This window comes from Episyrphus balteatus, chromosome 2 (assembly GCF_945859705.1).
Source record: "Episyrphus balteatus chromosome 2, idEpiBalt1.1, whole genome shotgun sequence".
Taxonomy (NCBI): Eukaryota; Metazoa; Arthropoda; class Insecta; order Diptera; family Syrphidae; genus Episyrphus; species Episyrphus balteatus.
The window spans coordinates 72,244,180-72,266,954 of NC_079135.1; the positions used below are offsets into that span (position 1 = coordinate 72,244,180).

A 22,775-nucleotide genomic window follows, 5' to 3' on the forward strand; every position below is an offset into this window, starting at 1 on the left:
AGCTTCAAATAAGAAAGCTATTGATTATCAGAAATAGATCGATAAGAAAATCTGAAAATCTATACCTTTTCACCGCGCCGCAGAAATGGGATGATAAAGAGGTATTCAGTGACACTTTAGTTGCTCAAGGGATTTGATTTATTGAGCACGTTAAAATCCTAACATAAATATAAATAACAAAAATAATAAAAATGAATGTATGTATAAAAAAAAAAAAGATAACACAATTAAATTTCTAATTTACAAAATTAACGAAAAATCTAATTTTAAACTGTTTTGATTTCAAATTTACGTTAACAGAGTCAATTAAGTTATAATGTTTATTGAAAATATTAATCAACTGATTAAGGAGGAGGAGGAGGTAAAATATAGTGTTAAATGAAAGATGAGTTAATACTGCAAGTGAAAAAACTGGAACTTCTTTGGGGCAACTCTATTTTAAAGGAAAAATTGTCAAAAACTAATTTCGTCATATCTTTGTAGTTTGATCAAATAAGAAAATTTTAAATTCGTAGTAAAGACTCAAAATATGGCAACCCCGTTCAAATGAAAAAAAAAACTTAACGATTTTTTGAACAAAAGGGTATAATTGCTTATACACTAAAAAGTTAAACTAAACACCAAGTCTGAAAAATGATGGGTGCCATCTTTAAAATTCAGACAAGCACTTGGCAACCCTAAGCAATGATAAGAAACATTTAGGGCCAATTTTTCAATAGTCAGATAAACCTCAGTTAGAGCTTATTTCTAGGAATAAAAGTTTTTTTTATATTGACATTTGGCAGTTTTTATTCTTCTGATAGTCTAACTGACGATTGAAAAATCAGGGCTTAGACTAAAAAATTAAGATTTTTACCTGTTATTTTTTTTTAGCATTTGAGATGGAACCTGACATTTTTCAGATAAAAGAGAGTGTTAGTTATAGTTTGGTGTGAACAATTAAACTCTTTTGTTCAAAAAAGTATCAACTTATCTTTCATTTGACACCAATTTGAACCTCTAGCCTTATGAGCTAAGTAACTCGACGATCGCCTCTCCAAATATAAAATTCTGTGTTATTCATTCAATAACAAGGTTGCATGACAGAACTTCATCTTATCTGTAACCTTTTTTGACATCATCAAAGGCATCGGTAAGGTCTTTGTTGGCCGTTGGAGCGGCGCGGCTACGGGTGCCAGGCATTCGTTACTCTGCAGCCAGCGTTGTCGCGAAGAAAAAAGCAGAGAGGGAAATTTCGAAATTTTTTAAGGGCCATTTGACAAAGTTGGGGCCAATTAAAGCCTAGTACACAGCTGAAGCGAAACTAAAAATTTTGAAGTCTCCAAAGTCAACAGCGGACATGTTAACGAAAAAATACCATCAAGTACCTACCTATTAAAGCAAAGTAAAAATAATAAAAATACAAATAAAAAAATTCAAGAAAAAGCATCAGAAAATAAGTTTTAAATCCTTTCAAGATTTCGTTTATTTGATACAATAATGGCCGGTTTCAATAAATTTAACAGAATTTTAAAATGTTAAATGACGTTTTTTGTATGCGACAAACGTCTTTTCGTTGTCTACATGACAAGATTCGTATCCAGGGCTACCTTCGTAGATTTTCAAAAAGAGGCCCCAATAAAAAAAATGTGAAAATAGAATAAGTTAAGTACGGCAGTCACACGAAATACCTCATTTGCGCCTTTCCTGAACCGCAACAAACCTTTTAACACAATTTATTAAAATTAAAATTGTAAGAACATAATAAGAATAATTTAAAAACATTACCTGTGTATAATTTCTTCAAAAATAACCTTATAAAAATCAAATCAGCGCTAAGCAACAGTTGCGTATATTTTTTTTACAATTGATTATAATTGAAAGTGGTACCTATAAGTCACATTTTGCTTGATTTTGAAAAAAATGTCAATTTTTTTAATCAAACGTATGTAGGTACATAATTTTAAAAAAGAGGAAAAAGAGGAACCAAAATATCAAAAAGAGGTATTTCTTGACATTTTTTAAAAAGTGGAGTGAAAAAAAGAGGAAAAACACCTCTTTAGAGGCGCAAACGTTAACCCTGCTTGTATCGTTAATTGATTGTTACAGCTTTTAACACAAAATTTTACTCTGTCTGATGCACAAGACATATTGATATGTCATACCTTGTATTGAAATGAAGTTTCTATTTTTTAGATTAAGCGAACCTTAAAAAATGATAATCATCCTTAAAAGATTTTAAATATCTTACAACAGGGATGGAAAATGACATTTTTTAATTGTACTGAAAATTTAATTTGAATTGTACTGAAATGGGTAGAATTGTATTGGAATATATTTTTCACAATAGAAATTAATATAAAATTGAATCAAAATGTTTAATTTGCAAAAACTCTTAAATTTTCTATATAATGTGAATGTTTTTATTTTCTCCGTAAAAGAGTAATTATTATTTAATTTCGGTACAAAATAAATATGGGAAAAAGTACATATTCACAGAAGACTACAAGTTAGTATTAATAAATGCAAAAATTTTGGGGACCCAAAAATAAAAGTGCAATTTTGCTTTTAAGATAATGGCTCAGTTATGAACTTAAAATTAGTTTAACACACTTAAACATTCGGTTATTACATTTGAAACATAAAGACTTAAGTGTTTCCTTTGAATAACATGTAATTAAAATGCTTATTCCATTTAAAAGTCTGCCGCTCTTCGGGTTTAATGCTTTACTTTGAAAATTGTTTTAATTTGTTTTCTTCTGAGTTAATATCAAAGTGAAGTCAGTTTTGGCATTTATCTTTATAAGTTTCTAATTCGAACAGCATTTTCAATATTTGCTGATTAATGTCGAAAAAAATAGAACAGCTTGATCAGTTTTATGAAAATTTTCAAAAAACAAGTCACTTCACTCAAATTGTTACATTTATTTTGGTTAAAAAAAAAACTTGAAATTAAATTAAAACTTAAACAAAAAGATTTGTCGTTTGTTAATTCTTTCGATTTCCTCTTTTTTTGAAATCTTAGATATTGCAAAAGAATTTTTAAGACACAGATTAAAAAATTGTATCGAATTTAGACAAATTGTATTTTTGTACTCGAGCAAACTCATTTGTATCGAATTCGATACAATTGTATCGACTTTTCCATTCCTGACTCACAAAAGAGATGTTTCCATCTTTAAAGATGGAAACTCGAACAACGTACAAGAAATTACGTTTGGTAATAAAATGTTTTAAAACAAAAGGTACATTGATTTTAGTTTTATATTAGGTCCAACTGTTGTCAGACCATTCAAAAATTTTATTTTAGACTCATTAGAGTGCCCCACTCCACGGAAATCTTTAGTAAAAGGCGAAAGATTTATTCGACACTGAAGTGAAGCCAGAGTGATTTTGAACTGTTTCTTGCGAGCATAACATACATTTAGAGATGAAACTGAATGTGAATTCAGTTAAAGAAACAAAATACATACATTAGGTTTCTAGAATTGTGAATTTAGGGGTGAAATACTTCCAAATATTCTGTTTCTATGACATCGCAATGGCATCATCATTATTATCCTCTTTCCAATGGTGGTGGTTTTCATAAATGTTTTTCGATACATATTTTTTCTTTCTTTTGTTTCGTTTGGTGGTTGGCAAAATTTTTTCTGTAGAGCTACGAAAATATTTTGTCTTCCTAGGATTTCCTCACTTCCTGTTCCTTTACCACCTTCCTATACAAATTCTTTTAATAGAGATAACGAATACAAGTAAATTTCTCACATGTTCTTATGAAGTTAAAGTATCTACCTACAGTTTTAATTTAAGTTTGAAAATAAGTGCGCTTTTGATATAATATTATACCACTGTGAGCTAGAAAGAAGCTACCCTAAATATTATAGCAAAGGGTACATCCTAAGTATACACGTTAGACATCACTTAAAAGATAACCAACACGAAACGTCTTTCTTCAAACTATTTGCCTTTTGACCTAAATGAACTTAAAGTGATTTCATGTACGAAACCTTATGCCTTACCTACCATGTTATTCTTTCAACGTTATAATAGCTAATAGAATATGTAATTTGAAGTTTTCCTGTGTTTGCATTTAGGGGTGGCTGATGGGTGGTTAGAAAACTTGAACTGTTCTTTTGTATTAGATGGCTATTAAGTACCGGAAGGGAATGTGGATTTTTGAATAAACGGAGGCTAAATATTGGCAGTTATTATCCTTGCTAAATCGGAAGTTTGATACCGTAGTATGCAAATTTACAAAAAAGGATATCTAATTTCAGTATTGTAGTCAAATGTTTATTGCATTGAATGCTTAAGGTTAATTTCTTTTAGGTAGGTATAGTAGGTATATAACGGCAAGGAAGTTGAGGTGCTCCTATCATAGTGGTACCTAAAGTTAAATGACCGAATATTTTCCCGGTTGATTTCTTTTCGGTTGCGGGTGTAAAAAACAGTAGAAAAATAAACAAAAATGTTCAACTCTTTTTTTCCAAACTTTGAATAGTCAAATAAAAGTTACTTAAGTAGTCTAAACTTAGAATACAATAACTTTGAATGGTATCTATAGATTAAATATACTTAGAAAATGTTTCTTTCTTTTTGATAGGACATTTGTTTTTGTATTATCAGTTTTTATTATAATTTTTGATATTTCGTATTTTATTTAATTTTTGTTCTTATTTTATAATTAAAATACTTGCTTGTCTGTCTGTTGAAGTAACAATCATTTTGGAAACTCATCACTTTCATAGCAAACAACATTTCGTTCCTTAAATTGTTTAGACGTACATATGACATTAACAAAAACAATATTAAACAAGAAAAAATCACGGTTCGCGGGCGACAAAAAAGAAAGATAAAAAAACAAAATTTTGGGCATTTTTGTAAAAAAATTAACGCCCTTTTATGTACAAATATTTGACATAATTTTATAATTTTGGATTTATATTTACCAGTTACAAACAAATATTTTGTATTATTATCTTTCTATTTTGATAAATTAAAACAATTCCATTCCATGAGCAGCACTAAACGAAAGAGCTGAGGTTAAAACTTTGTCTTATACAAAATGCTATCCAGTTTTTTTGCTATGAAATATTTCCATCTCATTTCACATGAATTCTGTATTCTGTAATACAATTTGCGTGTAATTTTTCTTCATAGTCTAAGAAAAGCACATACATTTTATTGATTGCAAATGCATTTCTAATTTTAATATTTAATGTTTAATTAATTAATTGGGCCGATCTCGGCGGTACTGCAATACCGAGCCAACCCGCGACAGAGGTGGAGCAAGCCCCTAGCACTCCGTCTATTTCCAAAAATCAGTTTAACATTTGTTGTCCCCCGATGGGGGATCTATCAGATGTTAAGCTGATAAGAACAGATACTACACTTTGATCTTAGCCATAAGGCCGAGAAGCGATAACTTAACTGTAAAAATATATGATGTCTTATTAAAATATCTGCTAACATGGGATGTGAATTATATTTGGACAAAAAAACACCCTTATCTATTCCATACAGCATCCCTTAGTAGGGGTATTTATTGTTCTTGCATTGATTTTATTTCTTTTGCTGACGATTACAACAAAAAACAGGAATGGAACTCTAATTTTTGAAATGAACACTGTCTTAAAACATCGATAAAATGGACCAGACGAAACATTTATTGTCTGGTGATTTTATGGTTTAAGTAATATTTAAACCCAACTGCAAAATGTGTTCTATCGATTTATTACACAAAATTAATACTGTTTCCATATTCATTCATTAAATTAAAAGTTATTACAAAATACCCAAATATTCATATATATATTTTTTTCATAATTTTTGACATGTAATGATTAATGAACTTGACCACTGCTCTTTTATGAATAAATATTTGACATAATTTTAAATTTATTTTTCCAGTTACGAACAAATATTTTATATTTATCATTCTATTTTAATAAATTAAAGCAATTCCATTCCAAGAGTAGCACTAAACGAAAGAGCTGAGGTAAAAACTTTATCTTATAAAAAATGCTTTCCCTTATTTTTTGCTGAGTTAAAAAAATATCCTCATCTCATTTCACAAGGAATCTGTAATACAATTTGTGAGTAATTTTTTTTCATAGCTAAAATAGAAAAGCACAAAGCACAATACTACATTATTGATAATGCAATTTCTTATTTTAATTTTAAATGTTTAATTTATTTATTGGGCCGATCTCGGCGGTACTGCAATACCGAGCCAACCCGCGACAGAGGTGGAGCAAGCCCCTAGCACTCCGTCTATTTCCAAAAATCAGTTTAACATTTGTTGTCCCCCGATGGGGGATCTATCAGATGTTAAGCTGATAAGAACAGATACTACACTTTGATCTTAGCCATAAGGCCGAGAAGCGATAACTTAACTGTAAAAATATATGATGTCATATGAAAATATCTGCTATCATGAGATGTGAATTATATTTCAACATAAAACATTCATATCCATTCCATACAGCATCCCTTAGCAAGGGTATTTCTTGTTTTTGCATTGATTTTATTTCAGTTGAAAGATATTCTTGTATAGGGATGTTTTTTGTTTGTATATGTACATTGATATCTATGCCCGTACTTTTCTGTGTGCGTGTTTGTAGGGAGGAAGGTATAATCCTTCTTTATGAACCAAACACCAATGCAACACTTTCTTTCAAATTAATTTCATCAAAGATTGCTTTGGATATACCTAAACATGAAACATGATTATAAAAAGTCAAATTAAATCAACAATAAAAATGAAAAGTTAATCTTTTCTTAAGTTAATATTAATTTACAGGAAGAGTAAGCTGACTGTGCTAAGCTCGAGTGCTAAATAAGCATTTAAAAAAATTGCCTTTTATAAATGCTTCAATAAAGTTGAAGAGTCAGCCATTCGTTGCTTTCAACCTTTTTAAATACCTGCTTATGTTGTCAAGAAATAAAAAAAAAATTTTTTCACTTACAAAAAAGTTGACAGGGTTATAAGGGGCAAAAGAGTTGTGGAGTGTGATCTGTTTCCACCTAATTAGATTAAATTGATTCCGATGCCTGGGTGTGGGGATCGAACGACTCGCCTACACGACTGACAGAGGGTTCGCTGTGACCTGATCGCACAGAGCACAGCACAATAACCTTTTCCCAAGTTCATATTTAGTAGAATTATTCCTCATAAAGCCGGAAATGTTCACTGCTCTTAAAATCTATCATCTGTACCACCATCGAACAAATACAAATTCTTGAATGAAAAAGTAGTTTTATGGATGACCATTGAATGGGCTTCGATTCCAAACTGATCGTATTGCATAATCTTATGTTCATTTCACAGTCGAAGAAACAAAAGGTCCCCATACAATAAGATGTGTGAATCGGAATAGAAACATCAACATAAGTCCCTTCTATAGGCATGTGGTATTGTTGGGCACGATAATGTAGAGCAGTTAGATTCTGATAGGAATTGACGGATTTTTGTTTACCCCTTTCAACTTAATAAGGCTCCGCGATAACCACATTGGTCTTTTGAATGGCTCGCTGATTAATCAATAATATAAAAATATAGAAAAACCAACACCTTTTGATATTGAAAGCAATTTCGTGTTTTATGTTTCAATTAATTTAAATTAGTAAAATGCTAATGACAATGGAGCATATTGTTCTGCTGGCAACATTAGATGGGTATTGGGTATCTGTATTCAAATTTATTGTCTGATGATAGTGGAGGATCAGAGTGCTCAAGATCTGAGATGCGCTTAGATAAGAGAAAAATATTCTTGAATCTTTTAAACGGTCCACAAGCAATTCATTTATGAGACTGTAGAAAAATAAAAGAAAATTCGTGTATCTGTCCAACATCGATTGGCCATCGAATTTTAAGGCAATAATAGAGATAATTTGGTACCAGCAGTGTTAGACCTTGGACATAATACATAGATGATATGATTTGCTTTTAGGATATTTTCATTTACTTTGTTTTTATTCCTCGAAGAATAAAATATCAGTTTTGGGAATGAAAAACCTTTTGTGTTTTGTTATCGCACCAACAACATTTTATAAGATAAGAATTTCAATTTTAATTTATACACCATGTCTTGAAAGATAAGCCATGTTCAAAGTATAGTGGAAGAAACCGTACAGAAATCACTCCAATAAGAATCTAAAAATATGGCTATAAACTATCTTATTTAACTAGCTTAAAGTTTTTTTATCGGAAAAAAGTTGTGAAAATCAATTCATAATTATGTTTACTATTTTTGTACGGACATTTTCCGGATATTTTCTTTTATATTTTAGTTTATGGAATGTATTTAGATAAAAACAATTTTCTAAATAACAATAACAGTACAATTTTGTAATTTAAGTTTCATACATATTTTACTGGTTTTAAATTCCTATTACGTAAAATGAATTTTTTTAAAGAGTTTTTTCGTACCAAAATCAAATTTTGTTTTAGTCACTTTTTTTCAAGAAAATAACATTTTGATTTTTTTCAAAATTCACTTTTGTTTACCTTATTCAAATTTCTAAAATCTGGAATATTCAAATTTTTATATTAAAATTTCTCTTACGTAGTATATTTCCTACAGGATTCGGGAAACAGGCTCCCCTAATGTTTGGACATCTTTTCAGGTTAGATTTTGGTAAAGCATCAATTACGGACAGAAAAAAATTGCTTTTAGGTTAAGGTTGACAACTTTAATGAATTCACGTTTTTTTAAGAAATTATAATTTCGATGCGTTTGTGTTTGTATACGAAACCTTGTACGAGACGAAAAACTAACTACAACATTTTTCAAACACTCACTACTCATTATCTCTGTACACCAGCGCTTGAAACTCCGTGTTTTAGTTCCATTCCTGTTTCTTGTTGTTACCTTCAGTAGAAATAAAATCAATACAAGATGCAAGAACAAGAAATACCCTTTCTAAGGGATGCTGTATGCAGCGTTGCCAACCCGTTCAGTCAAAATTATGCCTCACTTGAAAAAAAATTATGCCTTTTCAAATAAATTATGCCTCAATTTAAATTTCTTAAAAATTATATACAAAAAGTACACAAGTACACAAAACGAAATTTTTATTTAATCAATTCATACATTAAGGGCCAATTTTTAAATAGTCAGATAAACCTCAGATAGAGATTATTCCTAGGAATTAAATTTTTTATATTGAAATTTATTCTTCTGATAGTCGAACTGACGATTGAATAGGCAACTTATTTGGCACGTAACGGAAACTTTTTTTCTGCGAAAAGAATATTTCAAGACGTTGCTTCATATAATTGGAAGAAATTAGCGGCCAATTTTTTTCACCAATAAAAAATATAAGCCTATTTGCAAGCGTTTTAGACCTTTTTACAGCAACAAAATTAGATTCTTTTCTAGTAAAAGTGATTAGTGTGAACAAAATTCTTCGAAAAATTAAACACTACCAAGAGATGGTAAAAACAAATTCTGTATATAAAATTTCGAACAACCTTTATTTAAAAGACATAGAAAATATAAGTTTTTAGTCTTTTTATCAAAATATTTAAAAAAATATAAGAAAGTTTTAAAATATAGATCAAGAGTAGAAAGGAAAAAATTATGCCTTTTTGGCAAAAAATAAGCCTCAATGCCTTAGCTAATAAAATTATGCCTAAAAGGCATAATTATGCCTCAGTTGGCTGTATGGAATAGATAAGGGTGTTTTTTTGTCCAAATATAATTCACATTACATGTTAGCAGATATTTTAATATGACATCATATATTTTTACAGTTAAGTTATCGCTTCTCGGCCTTATGGCTAAGATCAAAGTGTAGTATCTGTTCTTATCAGCTTAACATCTGATAGATCCCCCATCGGGGGACAACAAATGTTAAACTGATTTTTGGAAATAGACGGAGTGCTAGGGGCTTGCTCCACCTCTGTCGCGGGTTGGCTCGGTATTGCAGTACCGCCGAGATCGGCCCAATAATTAATTTAACATTTAAACTAAAATGAGAAATTGAAATAAATTATGTATGTATTGTACATTATTTACCCTGTTAATTATTCTGTACAAAAATAGAAAAGAAATAAACAATAGATGCTATTAATGAAAATACCATATCTTTCATTAGAAAGAAAAACACAGACAACACTATACTGAAAAGTTTTTTACAGATAAAGTTTTAACCTCAGCTCTTTCGTTTATTGCTGCTTGAAAGAAATTGTTTTAACTTATCAAAATTTAAAAAACAAAAATTGAAAATTCTTCATCGTAATCTTGTTTACATATACATTAGGAATTATGTGATTTTCTCAAAATTTCGAATGGTCAAGTCAAACAATTGTAAAAAAAAACAATACGAAAATGAAACTTAATAAAAAAACAATGTTTTGTTTTGCGGGGTATTTTTTATTAGTTTTGGCTTTAAACAGAATAAATTTTTGCAATAATTGCGACTTAACATTTTTAAAGAATATTTTCACCCGACCTTGGATGCTTGATATGATCTTTTATCGATGTCTGAAAATAGTGTTTAATCTTTCTACCTTTCTCCCTATAAGGTGGGTTTGATATGTACAATAGTGAACTGCAGTATGAGGACATGCGAGCGTGTCATCAACCAACCATTAGATAAAATGAATCCGAGAAATAAAGAAACATAAAAATTAAAGAAAAAAGGAAAAAAAAAAAAGAAAATGAAAACTTAAAATTTTAAAATAGCAATGAAAAATAACAGAGGACAGTTACTGTTACAGTATATACATACATCCTCCCGTCTGTCGAAAGAATGCGGTAGTTCTGATTTTTAATAAAGTTGTTCAAGTATAATATTGGCTTAATATAAGGTAAGGTGGTATAAGAGTGCGCATTTTAGACAAAATACCAAAAAAAACAATAACAGAAAGAATTTAACTACTTTTTTTATATATAGTTTTTAGTTTATAATCAAAGCAACGAAAAAAACTTAAAACTGGTAACAAAAATGTATTAATTCAAAAGTTATAAACAAAATACCACATTACGAAATTTGCGCACTCTTATACATCCTATTGTGTAAGAGTGCGCGGCTTAGTTTGTAAAAGTGCGCAGCTGCGCACAGGTGTAAGTTCGCACAAAAGTCGCAAATACAATTGCCTATCTTTAAATAAACAGAGTATTTTTCAACCCATCACTCCTTGCATGAGGAACAATCAATTTAGTCTTCGATTAATGGTTCCGAGAAAATTTCAATATTTCCTAGTTACTCTCATTCGCTTGTTTTTTGTAAAACTTTTATTTGGTTCCTTTTTGGTTGGAATTGCTTTTTCTAGCTGCTGTTTGCTGGTATATGGACAAATGCCAGTTATTTTGAAGCCTTGGATAGCATTTACTGCCCTTATAACCCGCGCACTCTTATACATCATCATGGTGCGCACTCTTACACGCTCAGACATGTAATCGAAGAATATATATAAATATTTCACAATGCACTTTATGACCAGTCTTACGTGTTCCTCAAATGTTTCTTTCTGTCGACTTTTTAATGTCCCATACTTTGTTTATTGTTATTTTTTGTTGTTAAGCGGAAAATTTAATTTGTTTGGCAAGAAATATTGGAAAAAAAAGTGCTTAAAAACTTAAACTTAACTAGCACCTCTGTTTACAAACACATTTGCATGAAATTTTGACAGCAGATCAAACTCATTTAGATCTTTCCAAAATAAGTGCATTCAGTCTTATATTCCCTTTCAAACCGTAGGCCTTGCGCACTCTTATCAACCGCGCACTCTTATACCATCCTACCCTACGTTATAAATTTTCGGACACGAGAGTTGAACCCAAAGTGTATCAGAAAAAAAAAATTTTTTGTATATAGTAAATTTTCAATAATTGGAGTATAAATAGTTTTTCAAACAATTCAAATTTTTCATTAATTTTTTAACCCACATTAAAAGAAGAAATACATTAGAATACAAATTCAAAAACGATGTTTATGTAAATATGCCACGAAAATACACAATCTTCTAATATATAAAAATCTCGTGTCGCAGTGTTTGTTATCAAACTTCTCCGAAACGGATGGACCAATTTATATGAAATGTTGTACACACATCAGGTAGGTCAGAGAATCGGCCAACATCTATTTTTCATACACATAAATGGTAAGGTTGGTCCACCATAAACTTTTTTTTTTATTTCGGAGAAAACATTTTTTTTTTATTTTTTTTAAATTCACTATTGAATTTTAAACATTCCAAGACCAACCAATGTTTTTTAATCGCAATTTTTTGTTGAAAATCAAAGTGTTTTATTATTGTGAAGCATTTTTTATATGTTTTTTGTTTTTTTTTCTGTCGAAAAATATGAATGTTTGATCATTGTGATGTCAAATAATTCACATTTTGTGGAAAACGGGGAAGGGTATAGCCCGACTCAAGACAACATGATTTTGTACAGCCCGGTATCAGGCAGCTTGACTCAAAACTTAAGTAGGCGCGTATTTTTTCATGAATTATGAATTGTTATTGGTTGGTGGTTGGAGTGTGATTACGATTTGGTGAGTTTTGTCAATTGAAATTCTTTGGTGTCAACTGAGAAAATGAATGTGAAAGCGAATGTGAAAGTGGTCTTTGGTATCTTTGGCAAAAACAATTTAGTCTAAGAGCCCAGAGCAAAGCTGTTTAGGAGGAGTCTCATAAGAAACACTTCGGCACAAGAATTATATGTAGGTATTAGATTTGTTGAGAAACGATTTGTGTTTATACTAGAAAAGGTAGAACGAAGTCCGCCGGGTCAGCTAGTAATATTTATATAAATATTAAGCATGTATTTTACGTTAAAGATTGCATTTTTTCATTAGTTCTTTAAAATAAAACTTTACTTTAAAAGGAGTCTTTTACTCCTACTTCTTTTTTTATTTTTAAAAATGTTTCCAAATCTATTTTCTTGCACTGTTTTACTTTTGTTTATAGCGTGAAAAATAAATCTTATTTTTAAACAAAATTGATTCTTTTGACATTGAAAATTGTTATCTATCTGACTTTGACCCGTATCTCATTTACATATAATGCCAATTCACAAGTAGTAGATATTTAGTATTTTTTCTTTAAGAAATGCGAGGTAAAATTTTAAAAAATTTGTAGCGAGCCTTTTACATCTTTCAAATTTAATTAAAATCTTTCCTTTTGTACATATTGTAGAGTGTTGTAATGACATTAAGACACAAGTTTAACTGGAAATTCCTATATAGATTCATTCTTAAACTCCATTTAAACTGTAGCCCACGTAGGGCACAGCATACACATCAGACTTCTCCAACCCAACATACAAAAAACGCAAAAAATAAAACCACCGCCACCAATCTAAAACGATGAATCAAGAAATGCTGCAAAAATTAAGATAACAAATTTGCTGTACCAATTTTAAGAACAAAATAAACAAATAAAATGCGATAGGCTTCAGTGTAAAAAAAACAACGTTACCAACCTCTAATCCTGTTTCTTACGAAGAGGATTCCTCGAAGTTTTGCTTGTGTGTGTGAAATAACTTCCATAATACTGCTTCAGTTGTTGCCAGACTTGCAAATACAAATTAACCTTCCTTAAGCCGGCTGGTTTAGATTGACCATGGATGGTACTGGTACCAGACCATCATGTAACGTGGCCATTGTTGCTTGCATTGGCCTTCGTCCATCCATCCATCGTCTGTAAATTCATTTCCAATGTTTTGCTTAACAGAAGGCATAAATTCCCCGTGTGCCATAGAAAGCTGGAGGTGTTAAAATTCATGTGTTGCTCTTATCTAAATTGCCGTGGTAACGCGTTCTGCGTTCGGAGGATCGCAAGAATTGCACGCGATCGACATTTTTCTGCGAGGCTATGTTGGTCGGTCGCCATGCAGACGACGACGCCACCTACGTTTTTGCTGTCTCTGATGGAACTATGCAATGCAGTGATGACTTGAGTAGAAAGAAAATCATAATTTTTGAATAAATTCAATATAAAGTAATTTAGTTTTGATTAAGAACAAGAAAAACACAATTTAAATTTTGACAAATAAAATCAATCTATCGATTACTTTGATTTATTTCTAGGGTAGATACTAGTGCAATTGATCCTGCTAAAGTTCCTAAAGAATAAGTTAAAATATGTCGCTTATTTTTGGGTACCTATAAGCATTCAGTACGTATGTATGTTTTCACTACAGCTTTCAAATTAAAACTTGCAGTTAGGCTGCTGCCTTTCACCAATTGTATTTTGTAATCTTTGAAGAATTTTCTTTGTTGCACACTGAACTTAAAGATAATTAGAATTTAATAAATAAAAAAAAATTAAGTTCGCTGCTCAGCTCTTTTGTTTAAACGAGACCCATTTTGTTATTGCCTTTAGAAAGCAAAATTGACCACAATAATATAGGGTGTTTAGTAATAAGATAGGGGAAATATACCTAAGGGGCAATTATGGCTTTGTTCCAAGAAAAGAATTGTTCTACAGCAACGCTCTGTCTACAGAGTTTATACCACTTAGCACTTTAAGAAAACCCTTACTTTGGTATACCTTTACTCATTTCAATGATTATTTCTCTGTTAATACGAATGCCAAAAACTTGATAAAAGTTTTTATTTGTAAAGAAATCTTTGTAACTGCGCTTAAAAAATGTCGATATCTTCTTTAGTTGCTCAGATCTTTTAAAGGCTGGTTTATTTTTTTTTTGTAAGTACCTAAAATAGAGAACTATTATTTTTTTCACAGAAGCCTTTTCAAAGACCTTGTAAGTAAAAGTAATGAACAAGGTTAAACAAGTAGTCAAAATATTACTCCCTCTTCTAATTGCTATATTCATTGTCCTTAGAATTTTAATTTATTAATATGAATATTAACCCAATAAATATGCAAACACATAGCTGTCAAAATAATTTCAAAATCCACATCCAACTAATTTGTGAAGGGGTAATGACATAATAGATACATTATTTACCTAAACAAAATATACATTCTATACAAATGGGTATAGTAGGTACAATTTTCCTCATGAAAAATTAATTAACTTTTTTACTGTTTATAAGTCTTATTACCATTTCTATACTTTTTCTCATTTGAATTCATACAAATTGCATATCTTCTTACTCCGACTTACTTTTATTTTTGGTTAAAATTTATGTAAAAGAAGAAACACATGAAAAGAAACCGAAAATACATTAACGAACATTTTTCTCGCTTTGACACTTAGGAAATGGAAAATAAGTAGACGACACGACTTTGTGGAAGGATAAAAGAGAATCACGATTAGCAGCCGCATAGAAAACCTAAACCTTAAACCCTCTTTACACTCAACCTCCTTTTGTACAGTAAAAAAACAAGAACTTTGTTCTTATCCTCCAACCCCCATTTGAACTAAGCTACTACCGTGTCAAAATTATTCCCCAAGGACTGGTTGTTTTGTCACTTTATATGTCAGCATTATCACACCATTTCCAAAAAATTATAAATGTGCGATAAAGTTGCCAGATAAACCACCCACTTTGAAAAGGAAGAAATCAACCCGTGTCACAGTGGTGTATTCCCACCTACCTATACTAATGTTATAATGTATTTGTGTGTATAGGTACAAACAGACTACTTATAATCCATTTTATTTTCAAGCTCCTCCATTTAAATGCGAGGGTGATAATAATCCTAACAGCTTGTCAGCGTTGTTAACAGCCAAAGCAAAACAAGAAACGAAAAAAAAAAAAAAAAATACGGTCCCGGGTCTCATCACATAGCCATAAAAAGTCCGCCGCTTATGAATACATTATCATATTCCAGCTTCTATGTGATGCTATACAGAGCTTCAGTTTATGGAATGAATATAGCACCACAACACCCCTCCAGTTAGTCGACAGAAAATTAAAACGAAATCAACTTGCTTACCTTCCACTTAAAATGTTTACTCGTCTAATTGCAGGAGGGTGCGCAAATTGTCGGGTGGATTGCTATAGCTCCCCGCTTGTTTGTTCCTGGAATATAAACACATACAGCAAAGGAAAAAAAAATATTAAACCGGGAGTCAGACTCGTAATAGAGATGAAAACGCCCGAAATCCGAATACACCGGGCGGTTAACTTGCGCACGAACCACAGCGGGGGTTGATGATGCGCCATTTTGACGTTTTTTTTTTTAGTGTAGGTACAACATTCACCTTCAAAAATGCATTTCACTTTTAGTTTGGTTATGATACCTATACAACTCATACAGTGGAATGGGGCTTCTATTTCAGACTCACAAAGTCCTGTCTGTACATCGAAAGAACACCGAAGGAAAAAAAAATATTTTAAATGCAAACACTTTAGGTACTAATATCACAGGAACTTTTGGGAGAACTCCTCTTTGCAGGGCTGGATTTGGTATCTGTCCAATCCCAATTAATTTCTGGTGTAAAAAAATCTTTCAAAAAATAACTTTTTAGGAGTACAGATCAAAATGGTAATAGTTCCAAGTGACTTACGTTTTTAAAAATTCATATGTTCGTGTAGTTAGCCTGCAATCTAAAATGGTTGTTTTAACAAGGTTATTTTTGAATATTTCTTGCACTAAATGTCCGAAATTATGTTTTCGAAAGCTAACGTAAAAGCAATGGTTTTCGAAACTATACCTTCCTGTACCTACTTTTTTAAAATAGGGCCCACAATGTAGGCTACTATATAGCATGCTCCAGCATTTGTCATTTGGTTAAGGATTCTGCGGTAGCAGAGGAATGGAATTTCCAAAAGAGAGCTTTTAAAACTTAACTTTGTACAACTTTTTTATGCAGATAAGCAATTGCGCAAGGGGAGTATGGTATGGGAGGTATATAGCGTTTTTAATATCAGGAAAATGTATGCAAATTGAGTTCTTTTTGAATATTTAAAAAGCGTGTACCCCCAACGGTGCTATTTAGAAAAAAATCGAGGAAGCTTATTTATAGTCCTTTTACTTATACATACAACATACATTCATATATACCTGTATCCATGTATAAATTGTTATTAGATCTGCAGAAATGTCTTGAAATATAGCATATAGAGGTTTATATTTATGTAGATCCCTCTCTAAGTAGTAGGTTGATATTATAAAAAAGAAATAATTTTATTCTTGTCATAAGAGAGGGAATACCTAAAGTTTTTTTGGGGTTTTTGTTTATCATTTTTTTTTTTTTTTGTCAAAACTTTCCTAAAAGGTTTCCTTTTCCAAGCGTGTAAAACGAAAAGTGATCATTTATGTATTTTTGAAAAGATGTTCTTTGAAAGGATATAAAGAAAAAAAAAATTGCGGTTGAAAACTTTTTGAAAATACATAATGCGTAAGTTAGAGTATAAGTGTTAAGGTGCCTATACCTAGAAGGTTAAACTTTTTTTTTGAGAAACTTAATCGATTTGAATACCTGCCTGGGCACTTCAACAAATTTAAGATGTTACCGAAAATGTTAAAAATAGGACTGCCACATTTAAAATGGAAACTTCTACTTGACAGCCCTATTATTTTGTGGCACTTCAATCTATTGTGCACAGAGAAAAAAAGTACTATCTAAAAACAATAAGATTCCCGGTTCAGTCCCAGAACGCATTCAGAACGCATTCAAGATTTTAATTTACTCTGCAATCATTGGTTGCAGAAATATTGATGATTAAAAATTTTGTATTCGAAGTTCTATTTTCGAAGTCTATAGAAAAAGAAATTTTATTGTCTGTAAAGTTGATTTACGTACGATAATTTTACGTCATTGTAAAATTAAAAAATATTTGTTTGCGAAAAAAATTATCATCAGTTTTTTTTATGAAAAGTTTACAAAAAATTATACCATCTAAAAGCCTTATATTTTTTCTAAAGAACTTCTTTTTTCTCGCACTACATTTAATCAGTGTTTTTACATGCCAACCTACTATAAATCTTCTACCAGCTGAAAGCTTATTAAAGCTTAAAATATTCACTACAATTATGTGTGAACGACATCTTTAAAAAGTTCTGGAATTTTTCCTAATGCAATCATATTTTCCCAAAAAATAAAAAAACAAACTTTTTTTCCTTTTTTAACCTTTTTTCCATTTTACTATATCACAACCTTTCATAAACTTTGTACAGCCGGAAAGATTACGTTTTGTAATTATATGCATCACTAATACGAGAACTACAAAATTATATAATTTTTAAAGCTGATGAGAATGCCGAAATTTAAGACTGAGATTCAATATCAATTATAAAAAAATGCACTTGAAATTAAAAAAATAAATATTTATTGCAAATAAAAAACAATTGCATTAAAAAAATATTTATTGCAGCTGAAAAAATTGCGTTAAAAAATATTTATTGCAACTTAAAATATTTAACATTTAAAAAAATGTTATTGCAACAGAAAAATATTTGCATTGAGAATAAAATTTGTATTGAAAATACAAATATTTTGCATAAATGTTATTGCAAATAAAAAAATGTTTGCATTGAACGAAAAATTCAGTGCAAAATGTTTGCATTAAATATATTTGAGCTTGATCTGTCCAAGTATTAAAATTTGGTCCCTTCCTTTATATCACTCTGACGTGGGACGAACCGCCTGCATGAGTGAAAATTAGGTATTGCTCGGAATATCAGCAACGAACGAGGCCAATCATTTTTGCCTATTATCTTTTTTTAATTTTTTTCTATTGCATTTCTTTATACACTAATGAGTTCTGGAAGCCCAAACCTACACCGAAAAAAAAAACCAATATCAATTTAACATTTTTTAAATATCAAATTAACATTTTTTAAATATCAGCCAAAAATGCTCTATAAAATGTGTTTTATGATATTTAAAATGTTAAAACAACATTTTTATTATCAGGATGATATTTAAATGTCACATTTTGGAAATTTTTTTTGATATTTTATTATCATTTTTTCATATCAATTTCTCATTCCAAATTATTGAAAAATATTAAATAAAAAATTCGTAATGTGTACTAATTTAAAGGCGCTTTGTGTTTTTTCGAAGCAAAATGTATGATTTACTGAGAAAATTTGATCGGCACTAAGATTTTACTTCACATAGTTTGGGAGAAAATAACAAAACAATTATAACACCTATAATAGAAAAAATAATATCACCATTATTTTGTAAAGAATATTCCCTTTCAGTAATGTTTTGAAAAAAGAAAGAAAATTCTTAAAATAATAAAAATAATAAAAATGAAAAGGAAAGAAATAGGTTTCATTATAATAAACCAAAACGTAAAATCTAGTCAACATTGATATTTTAATTGTCAAAGTGAAATTTTCACTATCCACTTTAACTTAAAAAAATGTCAAAATGATATTTTAATTGTCAAAGTGAAATTTTCACTGTCCCACCTGAAATTAAAAAATGTCAAAATGATATGATAAAATATCAAAATTGATATTTTAATTGTTGGACGACTTTTGTCACTGAAAAATGTTAATTTGATAGCTGTTATTATCAAATTTTTTTTTCGGTGTACCAGAATTCTATGTTATGCGAATTAAAAAGTTTAGAAGAAGTTGAAATATTCTAATTTTGTGCAACCGGAACAAATGAATTAGTTAATTACAAATCCAACTGTTACATTTCGGCACAAATTCAAAATTAATTTCAAACTAACTGCACGCATCTATAAACACAATCAATCAATCATTTCTTTTTCTGAAGTGTTGATAAATAATGAATCTTTCAATGACCGAAAACAAAAAAAAAGGATATATTGTGAAGGAAGTTCCTTTACCACTCCATACCAACTGAATTATAATTATCAACGGTACATCCTTCACAATCAACTTAAAAATCCGACAAATAACCAATAATAAGGATTCGTCATGTTAAAGGCACCTACTTCTCATACACAAAGTGACGAATAGCTGCCCTACTATTCAAAATATAACTTCAAACTTAATTGCTTTTCGGCATTCAATCCAAATGTTCCGCCAATAATAAAAATAATGGAAGGAAAGTGTAACATGTTGTGTGTGGGTAAGGTTTCAATAAAAAATGATCAATTGGTATGGCTACCAGACCAGATGATAGGGTCCAGCCAAATCATCACCGCCTGTTGTATCCTTTTTGTATTCTATAAATGCCACTGTTACTCTGCATGAACGCACACTTCTCCCCGATATTCGTTTTAAATGAGCGCCCAAATACATATACATAGTTTCAATAGTAATCGAATAGAACATAACAGTTTCTCTCATACCACAATAATACGACATCCTGCGGTGAAATAAAAGTAATGCAATATAATAATGTGGTTTCTCTGATCATATAAAGGGTGTACATGCTCATGTTCATGCGCATTGCACTTGCACCCCACAAGATCACATTAGGACCTCAGGCATTGTGGTTCTTTTTTTCAATTACTGCCAGCTCCATCGATTATAATTTGATCATTTTATTCAACTTAGAGAATGAAACCGTTTGGGTTTAAACATTTCCCAAAACAAAACACATCATTATCGTCCTTGTCTCCGAACTGCCAAAATGTATTTGAAGCGTGCGCATTAACTGATGCAGCAGAAAAATTCCCCCGGAATTCCTCAAATAACTCAAAGGAAACAACAGCAATGTCATATTGGAATGTTCATAAATAATTTACGTTCGGGTCTGAGTGATTATGGTCAGCATGAAAGAAGAAGAAAAATACGGGAACAAAACCTTTTCTTGATGAATGAAAACAGGACTTGAGGACCGGTAGTAATTTTAAGACACGTCCGTGAGTCGTAGAAGATATATGAAGCTACAAATGGAAACCAAACAGAAATACACACAGAGCAAAAAAGTGAGGGCTAAGTGATGGTAATTAAACAACACCTGTCCTTTACAGCCACTAGATCATTTCAAAACAAGTTAACCTTAGCCTAGAGGTTCAATGCAACCACTATTATGGTAGGTATAAACCTCTCGAATGGTTTTTGGCTTTGTTTTTGTTAGTTCGGTATGTTATCCTTGTAATTAGGAGAATAGGGCGTTCGATGATAGCAGTAAATGAATTATGTGCCTCATTAAAGAATTAAAAGTGAGAAACTCGGTTTTAAATGAGATCAAACAAGAGTTTTCTTCCGTTTTTATCGTTTTTAAATTTGTTTTAAGGTTTTCGTTTTTTTTTTTTTATTACATTTTTTATGTGAAATGTGTTTTCTTTTATGATATGTTTTGAAATGTAAAAATACAAAATATTGTATTGTTTTGTGCAATTGTATTATTTTGTAAGGTTTTTAATTTTTCGTTGTTTGTGCATCAAACGCTAACGGTTTTATAGATGCCTTAGACTAGCTGATAGAATTGTCTACAAAATGTAGGGTAAAGTCGGGTGATATGGCACCACGGGTGATATGGCACCCTTTCAATATCTCCCACTTAATGACTTCTTTTCAAAGCAAAAAGAGCAAAAGAGAATTCAGTCTGACGTAAGCTTTCAGTGGATGCATTCGGATCCGCAGTAACCATTGCCACTTTAATTTAAAAAATGGACAACCAAAAAAGTGAGTTCAATTTGAGCGAAAAGTTTTTTTGTGTAAAATTGTTGTACGTGTGGTTCCAAAAGTATTTGACGCCGGGGGTTCATTTTAACACATAAAGAACGGTAACGATTGTATTTTTGTGTTTGCTCATTGCAATAACTAAGCAAACGTGATTATTCGTGTCATTTGAAGAAAACAGAAGTGTAGTCAAATGGGGGATATGGCACCCAAAAACCTCGGGATATATGGCACCGGTGCCATTTCCCCCGCATCTCCTTTTTAACCTATTTATTTTTCAACTGACAATTGTAATTACAAAAAACTTCAGCAAACCAGGCCAAGTGGCCTTAAACCCAGATCACAGCAGCCATTGGAGCTGCTGAATGTCAAAAAAAGCAGAACCTAAGCATTTTGCGATTCCCTTCACACTTCACTACCTACATTAAAAAGGCTTCTTAAATGACCAGAACCTAAAAGTTTGCCAAATAACTTTCAGATTGGCTGAAAAGTGCGGAATAAGGCAGTAATCATAATGTCACTTTGGGTCTCATGCTTCGTGTACGTCTTTTAACAACACATGCAACAAGTGTCACAAAAAAATATAAAGAAGATAAAGGGTGCCATATCACCCTCGATTAGGTGCCATATCACCCTCCATTTTTTCAGTCATGTTTTTTTTAATGTTTTTTATTTTTGCAAAAAATAACAAGAAATTATCTTCGAATTACACTTATGTACCTATTTTGTATTTAAGAAATAGTTTTAATATAAATCTGCTTTTGTTTGAAATAGATATCTTCTTTATTTCTCAAGTAATAACGAAAAACGAAAATGGGTGCCATATCCCCCGACTTTACCCTATAAATATAGAAACCTCAAAATGCATAAAGGTATCTACTGATCTTAATTTTTGAATGTGAGTTTGTAAATAGTTTTGTGGTGAGACATGACCGAAAACACGAAAAATATCTGATTAAGTGATGATACTCATATTTATAGCTACCCGAAACTATTTCAGTTCTTAATAATTTGATTTAGCCCTGATTTTTCAATCGTCAGTTAGACAATCAGAAGAATAAATGTCAATATAAAAAAAACTTTTATTCCTAGGAATAAGCTCTAACTGAGGTTTATCAGACTATTGAAAAATTAGCCCTTAGGCTACGGCCACGTTCTGAGCGGCTGAGCGTCTGAGCGAATGAGCGGCAATCCTGAGCGACGAGGTGGCCACGTCCTGAGCGGCGATCCTGAGCGGCAATTTCAAAACCCTACAAATCGTCGGTGAAACCAGAAAACTGTGTAACTCCATTTTAGCAAATTTTATAGGAGAGCAAAAAAACAAAATAGTTTTGAAGGCATTTGTATGAGTTTTCATTTTCTA

The 22,775-nt window shown here is 31.0% G+C and overlaps 4 non-coding genes across 4 annotated transcripts; 1 reads left to right on the plus strand and 3 right to left on the minus strand.

The window, feature by feature from the left end:
• Positions 1 to 3,248: 3,248 nt before the first annotated feature.
• LOC129912835 (U5 spliceosomal RNA) lies at positions 3,249 to 3,370 on the minus strand. Its single transcript, XR_008771931.1, has one exon. It is a non-coding gene; the product is annotated as a U5 spliceosomal RNA (small nuclear RNA).
• A 1,838-nt stretch (positions 3,371 to 5,208) lies between these two features.
• LOC129912815 (U2 spliceosomal RNA) lies at positions 5,209 to 5,402 on the minus strand. The gene has a single exon (XR_008771912.1). It is a non-coding gene; the product is annotated as a U2 spliceosomal RNA (small nuclear RNA).
• Positions 5,403 to 6,173: 771 nt separating this feature from the next.
• On the minus strand, positions 6,174 to 6,367 carry LOC129912821 (U2 spliceosomal RNA). The gene has a single exon (XR_008771918.1). It is a non-coding gene; the product is annotated as a U2 spliceosomal RNA (small nuclear RNA).
• A 3,376-nt stretch (positions 6,368 to 9,743) lies between these two features.
• On the plus strand, positions 9,744 to 9,937 carry LOC129912818 (U2 spliceosomal RNA). Its single transcript, XR_008771915.1, has one exon. It is a non-coding gene; the product is annotated as a U2 spliceosomal RNA (small nuclear RNA).
• The last annotated feature ends 12,838 nt before the right edge of the window (positions 9,938 to 22,775 follow it).